The sequence below is a fragment of the Conger conger genome, chromosome 8 (assembly GCF_963514075.1).
Source record: "Conger conger chromosome 8, fConCon1.1, whole genome shotgun sequence".
Lineage (NCBI taxonomy): Eukaryota > Metazoa > Chordata > Actinopteri > Anguilliformes > Congridae > Conger > Conger conger.
Genome location: NC_083767.1, coordinates 33,674,903 through 33,684,079, shown reverse-complemented (window position 1 = coordinate 33,684,079; position 9,177 = coordinate 33,674,903). Strand labels below are relative to the sequence as shown.

At 38.3% G+C, this 9,177-nt stretch overlaps 1 long non-coding RNA gene across 2 annotated transcripts; it reads left to right on the top strand.

The window, feature by feature from the left end:
* The first annotated feature begins 3,609 nt into the window (after positions 1-3,609).
* LOC133135549 (uncharacterized) lies at positions 3,610-8,906 on the top strand. Of its 2 annotated transcripts, none has more exons than XR_009709408.1 (3): positions 3,610-3,745; positions 5,540-5,803; positions 6,377-8,906. It is a non-coding gene; the product is annotated as an uncharacterized LOC133135549 (long non-coding RNA). The 2 variants fall into 2 exon arrangements; XR_009709409.1 differs by having other exon boundaries at positions 6,127-8,906.
* Positions 8,907-9,177: the final 271 nt, after the last annotated feature.

Below are 9,177 nucleotides of genomic sequence, written 5' to 3'. Positions count from 1 at the left end.
CTGCAAGGGCAAAAGTACAGGGACAAGGAGGCTAGAACAAGGGGGACGGGATAGAAGGACTCAGAACTCAAAATCAGGAAAAGACAAACTAGCTTAGAGCAACTGAAAAGGACAGGTATAAATAAACAGGGGAATGAGACAACCTAGGTGGGGCATGGGAGTGAGGGCGGTCTAACCAATAAACATCAGGTGAGACACATGAAAGAGCAATCATACAATGATGAGGGAAGAACGAAAACGCAGGATTGGATTCACAAAGACACACATGTACTACAAACAGCTCCGGACTAGGGAGTAGACAATTGCACAGAGTTAAGGGCGGCCTGTAGCGTAGTGGTTAAGGTAAAGGACTGGGACAGGCAAGGTCGGTGGTTCAAATCCTGGTGTAGCCACAATAAGATCCGCACAGCCGTTGGGCCCTTGAGCAAGGCCTTTAACCCTGCATTGCTCCAGGGGAGGATTGTCTCCTGCTTAGTCTAATGAACTGTATGTCGCTCTGGATAAGAGCGTCTGCCAAATGCCAATAATGTAAAGGAATGTAGTGATAGGGGAGAGCAGGTGCGAACACTTTGCTGAATCAAGGCAAGCAATTTAGGGATAGAACAGGGAGGCAGAGTTATAGAGCAGTAAAGAAGTAGAGAGTTAGTCTGTTAGTTATGTGATTAAACTATAAATACCCAAAACTAGTGAATGTTAGTTTGTTAGACAAACATAGTAGTGTGTTAATATAATTAGTACTGTACAAATTCTATGTTAGTTGTTATTAGTATATTTGTGCTATCTACAAACATGAATGGAGAAAAGCAGGAAGTAAGCGAAAACGAGAATGGGAAGGAATCGTGGGAAACCGGGAAATTCTGAAACCACCCAAATAGTGAATCACAAAGACAGGGAAGTGACTCAGACTCAGAATTATATAAAGACATAAATTATATTTTATTTAACCAGGTTAGTCTCATTGAGATTAGGAAATCTATTTTCCATGAGAGACCTGGCCAAGAAAAACACCACAAAATTACAGACACGCATAATACATCACATTAGTACAAATAAAGGAATCTAAACATTTTTAAAGAAATTAAGAGGAAAAGCAAAACCCACATCCGATTACACATTGAAGCAGACAAGATTATTTTTAACAATTTTACCTCTCATGGGTCAAAACACTTACAGCATTTCATTTTCCTCCATGCCTTTTACCCTAGCTTTAAAATGATTTAGCGAGATAAGCTCCTTCAGTTTCATTTTTCTTTGAAGCTCATTCCAGGCCAAAGGGGCAGACAACTGGAAGGCTTTTTTGCCAAACTCAGTCCGAGTCTTTGCTACTGTCAGCAGGACACTGTTTTGAGAACGTAGCTGGAAGTTGGTATTTTGCTTCAGGGTAATGAATGAATGGCTATTCCTGTGCAAAGTTAATGAGGACCAGCCTACTCTCATAAAGAGGGTACAATGATGTTTTAGAGATTTGTAATTTGTGACAAACCTCAATGCTCCATGATACATGGTGTCCAGCTTATGTAATGCTGTAACAGGAGCATGCATATAGAGTATATCGCCATAGTCTATTGCCGGCAAGAAGGTAGCCAAGACTAGCCTCTTTCTTGCCTCAAAAGAAAAACATGGCCTGTTACGGAAGTAGAAACCTAACTTCAGTTAGGTCTTTGTGTGACTAATTCTGTAAGAATTATGTAATAAATTACAAGAATAACAAACAAACTAACAGACAAAACCCAGGATCATGACAGTTTAGGAATATTGCTGTGCTCACATAGCAGAATGCATGTTGACGTGCGTAACCATCCTATGACCGTTTCCCTTGCAGGTCAGTCAGAAAACTGTGCAGAATACACTGCACTTTCACCACAGGGATAGGTTGTAAAACTAGTTTTTAGCTTATCCTGGGGGTATTTATCTGGCTGTTGTGCATACATTACTGAAGGATACGTCGGATATGTCACAGGACAGTTTTTTTAGCGTGTGCATGGGTTGAAGTTTGTTGATACAGCAGACATAGTGATTTTGGTCTGTGAATATTCCAATATTATATTTTTGCAAATAGTTTCATGTTTGTTTGCATGCTAAAATCCAACCCCACGTCCATTTCGTATGAGAAAATGATGGACTTGGACTTGCTATAGATAAACCTGTAATTGTACTAGCTAACAGGGCTCTGGTAAACCTAATTTTGAAATAAAGTTCCATTTTAAATGTGATGCAGGTTGGTTATAAAACATTAAGGCGAGTAGTCCCTTTTGGAGAGGTTTCTGAACATGATGGAGAGCTTTATAAAAACATACTCTCATATACTGAACACTCTTATAGAACTGGAATGCTTCTCAATATCTTTAGAAAATTGTGTACACAAGTTGACATCACTTTGTGCAGAAATATAAAGGACTTCTGGTTAGTCCTTAACTTAGAAATCATTTGGATATTCAGTGCTAAACAATAACAACATAAGGTGTTTTGGATTTTTTGTGTATACTGTATGTACATGCTCTGACATGAATTTGTTCCGTACCATTTCTGAATGGTACACGCCTCTTCTTTAATTTAAGTCTTTAACCATGTGTGTGCAGTAAATCATTTTTGAGATATTGACACTTTTATAGGACGAGTACAAAATAAGATAAAATCACACAGAAAGCAAAGCCCTTGTGTTGCCTTGAGGGTAAAATGACCAGCCACTATGTTTAACAGTAGAGAAAATCCCCAAAATGATCTTTTTTCAACTTGAAATTTGATGACAAAATTTGATAAGTGACAGGTTGTTTTTTCTTGCAAAATAAAAATTCAATTAAGCTGCTTTATTTGTTTAGTGAAGGCGGAAAAGGGGAAAAGGGGAGTATACAGAATGTTAAGACTACACTAGGGTTAAAAGGCTGAGAACGTGACATCTAGTTTTTGACTTCTCATTGAAATGAAACTTTCGCTTTTAATCTCACAATGCTATCAATGGCTGTGTATGATTTATAAACAATACAAATGTCAGTCAAAGAAGATTGGCTCAAAGAAATGGGTGTAATTATTTTTCTGTGCTTTGTTTGTGGGCCATTGTCCATTGTAATCTTGAGTACATTTATTTTACTGTGTTTTGGCTCTCTGGGTAAAAAATGCAGAATATGCAACCTCTGCTTTTGAGTGGTAATCCAAATGTTTTGTTTCAGCTAAAGCACTCACACTGTAACCTAGACCTTGATAGCTGGTTAGTTAATAAAACAACACATGGGGTAGCCTACCAGTTCTATTAGTCTTAAACTTTTAAAATAAGATTGATTTATTTAGTAGCCAGGCTGATTTTCAGCTAGCTAATGTTAAACTGAAAGAGTGAGTCAGACATTGTGATTGTGGCAAATGTAAAGGCTTTTTAGGAGGATCCACTGAATCCTGTTTTGTAGCTTAATATGTAGACAACCTTACTTGCTGTGTTCTTTCTGAAGTGCCCCGTTGGCTATTGTTTTCAAAATTTGAGGGGGGAGTACTTTCTCAACACGGAGGGGGACACAGTTCCTGTTTCTGTTAAACCCATGTGATTTACGATAAAGAGAACTTCACCACCAATCTGAACAGAGCAATTTGATTGGCTTGTTAGCTGGCTGTATTGCACAATTGAGTCATCAAGCATTGGAGAGAGATCCTTTACTACCATATCCTATGATGCCGATAAAGATCTGAGAGACTGAGGTGCCCATGACTGATTAATAAAAAGTAATTCTGGAACCTTCGCCTCGTCTACAAGTGCTAGGTCAGTAAGTGTTATAACTACTATATAGTACATTTGAGCTGGTATTCTAGGCACATGTGAAGCACATTTCTGCAGTCAAAGCACATGCCACTGTCTCACAGCTGCGTCTTTTGAAACATTGTCAAAATCACTTCAGTAATTTAAAGAGATTATGGAGGAATGTGAATATATCAGCTGTTGTTCAAGTTAGTTTAACTAGAGTTGTAGAGCAGCCTGTATTGTCGGTGCATCAATTTACAATTTTGAAAAAAAGGAATTGAGGAGATAGATGTACTGTCTTTCATCTTAACTGTGATTGAAATTTGAAACACTATATCAATGACTTTGTCCAATACAAAAAGAGTATATTTCTGTAAACTTGGAGTTTAGATTAAATTTAATTATACTTTAAGGATCAGATTTCCACACGTGAAACTCGCAACGCAAAATGCAAATCTGACGAGTGTGTTCGTGCGGTAGCAGTCTGGCTGAAATTAACGTATTATTTACACAGGATACAGCACATTAGACAATCAGCGAATGGGACTGCCGACAAACATTTTGCGAAGAGACGGATCTTAAACATCGCAGTTAAAACAGGTGTTTAGTGCATTGAATATCTTCACTGCGAGTGGGGATATCCATATATCGGCTGCCATGTAAAAGTATCTAGTGCACGAAAAAAGTGTACATATTCCAGCTGTGGCGGCTATTTTTATTTGAATTAATTGCGAGATGTAACGCTGCAATGAGCTTCACTATTACCAAGATAGAATTGGAACGTCGTATGGGAGGTACCAGTACATATTCTATTTCTCCAAGATGTTTGTCACAGAAGTTGCATGGGATTTTCTATTTTTTCCACGATTGTTTTGGAGGATAACCAATCAAAACAAACACACGCTTTTTCCGCAATGGACAAAAGCAGCATATCATCGCATTAGGCTGCTCATAGGACCATCAACCCTATTTTTTACTAGTGGCAAAACTGATTTTTTAAAACTTCACTTACTGTCACTACAGTTGAACACATTAGTTTAGTCACTTCCCACTGCTTCACATGATAATTTGGTTAATTTAATCAATTCGTTTAGAAATATTTTCTGTGACAGCCTTACAACACCCAGCCTTAATTATTGCTTGGCAGCAATCATTAATTCATGTTTACTATTACTATTACTAATTTGTTTGATTTCTTGCTCTGGGGGTTGAAATTGTGTGATTCTTGTTGCATTGTGTGATTATTTCTGTGCATCTTCGAAGCCTAGATCTGTGTTTCTGTCTTGCGTCTCGCTTTACACCTGCCCTATCGAGGTGGAGGAATTTGACGCACAATTCGACCCTCGTTAATTGCGTGACTCTTAAATGCATATGCATTACGGACAGAAGCACATCTTGCGATGACTCGAGTAGATCACACGCATGCTTCGGTTCTAGCCCCCTGCATCAATTTGATACGTACCATACAACATCTTTCCTGGGCATGTGTCATATCTGTGCCTGAAAATCGTTGCAAAAGGCTTAGTACATCTGGCCTTTAGTATTCTCAAGTAAAGGATTGTATACTTCAAATATATTTCTTCAGTCTAATGTTTTTTTCCTGCATAAAATCTTACGAATAATAAATGAATTACAGTAAAATTGCATGTAACAATAGAGACCATAATAAATGGAATATAACTATGTGCTCATTCAACCTCCAGATCATTGCCAGGAATAATAACATTCTTATTTATATTTTGTGGATAAGATTTATATATTTCATTTGTTTCACTTGCAATTGCACTAATTTCAGATTGTGGCCCTGTGTTATAGAGACAACAGCCTGGATCCATGATTGATGCCTTGAACCTTGTGGATTTGTCAAACAAATGTCTTGAAGAGTGAAACAGGATCATTTTCACACTGAACGATCCCCTTAACAGGCAACTTTGATCACAGGGAGTCCAAATCCTCTAATGAAAGTGCAGGTATTCACCAGTATATAATCACAGATCTCAGTTTATCAAAAGCAAACATTCATTAACACCAGCTATTACCCAGCATATCTCCTTCAGGTTCATCAATTTGGAATGGAAGGTAAGAGTCCTTTTCATCAGTGCTTTTCCCAAAGCTCTCATATGCTAGGGTAAATCAGTTTCAAATAAAGAATATAGAACCATCATGATTTTGTTGGCTAAAATTCTATTTAACAAAGGATATGTTGTGAATGGCTGAAACAGGTGATAAACAGCCAAAGGTGATTCTAGCATAAGAGGAAAAAATAAAGCGCATAGAGTGGCCTTTAGTGTCGTGGTTAAGGTACATGACTGGGACCCACAAAGTCGGTGGTTCGGTCCCTGGTGTAGCCACAATAAGATATCCTTGCTGCATCATGCAGTACTTACCAACTTCTATTGCAGCAATGGGAGGATTAATTGGAAGAATCCTCTCCATCCACAACCCATTTTCAGTGCTCTCACTGAGGGAAGGAGGTTGTCGCCCAAAATTTCCTGGTACATGGCCCCATTCATCCTCCCCTTGATACGGTGAAGTCGTCCTGTCCCCTTAGCTGAGAAACACCCCCAAAGCATAAGGTTTCCACCTCCATGCTTCACAGTGGGGATGGTGTTCTTGGGCTTGTACTCAGCATTTCTCTTCCTCCAAACCCAGAGAGTCGAGTTGATGGGTCGTGGATGGGTCTTCCAACATGACAATGACCCAAAACATACGGCCAAGGCAACACAGGAGTGGCTCAAAAAGAAGCATATTAAGGTCCTGGAGTGGCCTAGCGAGTCTCCAGACCTAAATCCCATCGAAAATCTGTGGAGGGAGCTGAAGCTTTCAGTTGCCAAGTGACAGCCTTGGAACCTTAAGGATTTGGAGAGGATCTGCAAAGAGGAGTGGACCAAAATCCCTCCCAAGATCTGTGCAAACCTGGTGAAAAACTACAACAAACATCTGACCTCTGTGCTTGCCAACAAAGGTTTCTCCACCAAGTATTAAGTCCTATTGTTCTATCGATCAAATACTTATTTCATGTGAAAATATGATATTAAATTTATAAAATTTATATGATGTTGTTATTGTGGATTATTTTGTGATATTCTGTCTCTCAATGTTAAAATGTACCTATGATTAAAATTCTACACCGTTCCATTCTTTGTAAGTGGGCAAACCTAGAAAATCAGCAAGGGATCAAATAATTATTGCTCCCACTGTATGTAACTTCTTAAAAATACATTCAAAATGAAAATGAATGTTTTTCATCATGTTACACTTGTTCCAATGTAATAAACAACATTGGAGTCAACATTGGAAATTCAAAATAACGTCTTACCATCATAAAAAAATCTTCATCATCATCCTGGTAATCTATACAACGTTATTCTTTTTTCAAATGACAATGCCCCTGGCATTTTCTAGGGTCAGCTGATCTGAGAATTGTCCTATTGGGTAAGACAGGAGCTGGAAGGAGCAATACAGCCAACAGCATTCTGGGAGAGGAGCTGTTCAAGACCTCATGCTCTGCCAATTTCCAAACACTGGATTGTGAGGCAAAAACAAAAATTGTTTCTGGGAGGAGCATTACTGTGGTCGACACACCAGGGCTTCTTGCTAATAAGAGTGCTGGTGAGGCACTAAACCCCAAAATAGTGGAGTGCATCAGAGACTGTTCTGCTACTCCTCACACATTTCTCAAGCAGACAGCAGAGGACATGCTAGTGTTAAAGACGTTAGAGGATTGGTTTGGTGAGGAGGCTTTGAAGTATGCTGTCATACTTTTTACCCATGGGGACCAGCTCAACCACATGACCATCCAGCAGTTTGTGGATAAAAATGACCAGCTGAAATCATTTCTCGAAAAGTGCAGAGGCCGAATTCACGTCATCGATAACAAATACTGGAATAACACCACCATAGACCATGATAGAAGCAATGCCATTCAAATCAAAAAGCTGCTGAACACAGTTCATGAGATGGTGAAACGGAACGGAGGAGAGCACTATACCAAGGACATGCTCAGAGTTGTGAAAAAAGGTAACAAGGCTCAGCCTAGGGCCCAAGGAAAACCAGGGCAGAAAGTGACAAAAATGTTTTTGAAAACAGGAGCAGGGCTTCTGTCATTTATTTCTGTATGGTATGCTATTTCTCATGGTGCATGTAAGTCTTTAGCAAAGGGGGCTCTGTTAGGCGCAATATTTGGTGCTGCAGCATATGTAGCTAAAGCAAGGCACCTGAACAAAATACTGATGATGCATACAAGACACAGGGAAAAGAAAATACGAAATAATAAAAATGTATTGACCAGTGAAAATAATATTTGGTTGATTAATATGCAGAATGAAATTGTTTCTTTTATTTACCAAAATACTTTAATTTGTGACCCAGACTAAGCTTGAGATACATGTCTAGCACACATTTTACAGTGCTACACACCATTTACACCATTTTACAGTGGAGACAAAATACATTAAAATCACAATCCAGTCACATTTGAAATAACACCAGAATTGCTGAGGATCAGATCTAGAATTTGCCTACATTTCAAAATTTGAATTGCATAAATACATTAAATTTAATTCCTCTGTGTCTGATGATAGATTTAAGAAATATCTTCTTCTCTGGTCGAAAATCTGTATTTTTTAATCATTCTGTGGTAAACACTTCTGTTCATTGGTATGTGGATAATAACTACTGCTGTCACCACAGTCTATAGACTACTGTTTGTTTTTCTATGGTAAATTAATATAAAATGTATAATTGTACACTTTACCCATATAAAAGTGTATATAATTCGGTATTATGTCAATGTGTCATTCACAGGACTGAATGTTTCTGAACTTGAGCTATAGAGTTGGTGTTTGGCGAGCTCTCATGTTACTTGAACAGAGGAAAATAAGAATTAATCTGTTTTCCGAAAACAAAATCTAAATTCTAGTAACTAGTCTACATGGAGAATTAAGGAAAATTTGGCTAATACTAGTTATGTTCAGCCAAGCTCCTATGGTGTTTTAAGTGTTACCCAAGGTAACTGCACCCTAGAAAGTAACAACTGCCCTGTGTCAGAGTGGCAACAGTCTGTGAAATTCAAGTGCCATCAGCTGTGGGGATCCTGAGGTTTTGAATTTGTAATTTCATAGTGAAACAATTTTTGTATATGTTTTTACTGGCAATTTCATTAAAATTCAGTCACAAGCAATGTTCCTTGTGAGCTCTTTTCTATTGTGTGTTTGTGTGTATGTGTTTCACATAGTAACAATAATATTAAAATAATAATTATACCACAATCTTGGTGAATACTCAATTCTGATTGGATGATAGGTGGTGATTACATTTTTATAATCCTTCAACATTTGGCAGGTAGTCCTGGTCAAGCCCAAGAACCATTACTACGCTGCCTGCAGTTTTGCCAAGGAGTGAGCAAAAGCCAGCAGTGTGATAAGTAAAATGATGTCAACCATGACATTGTA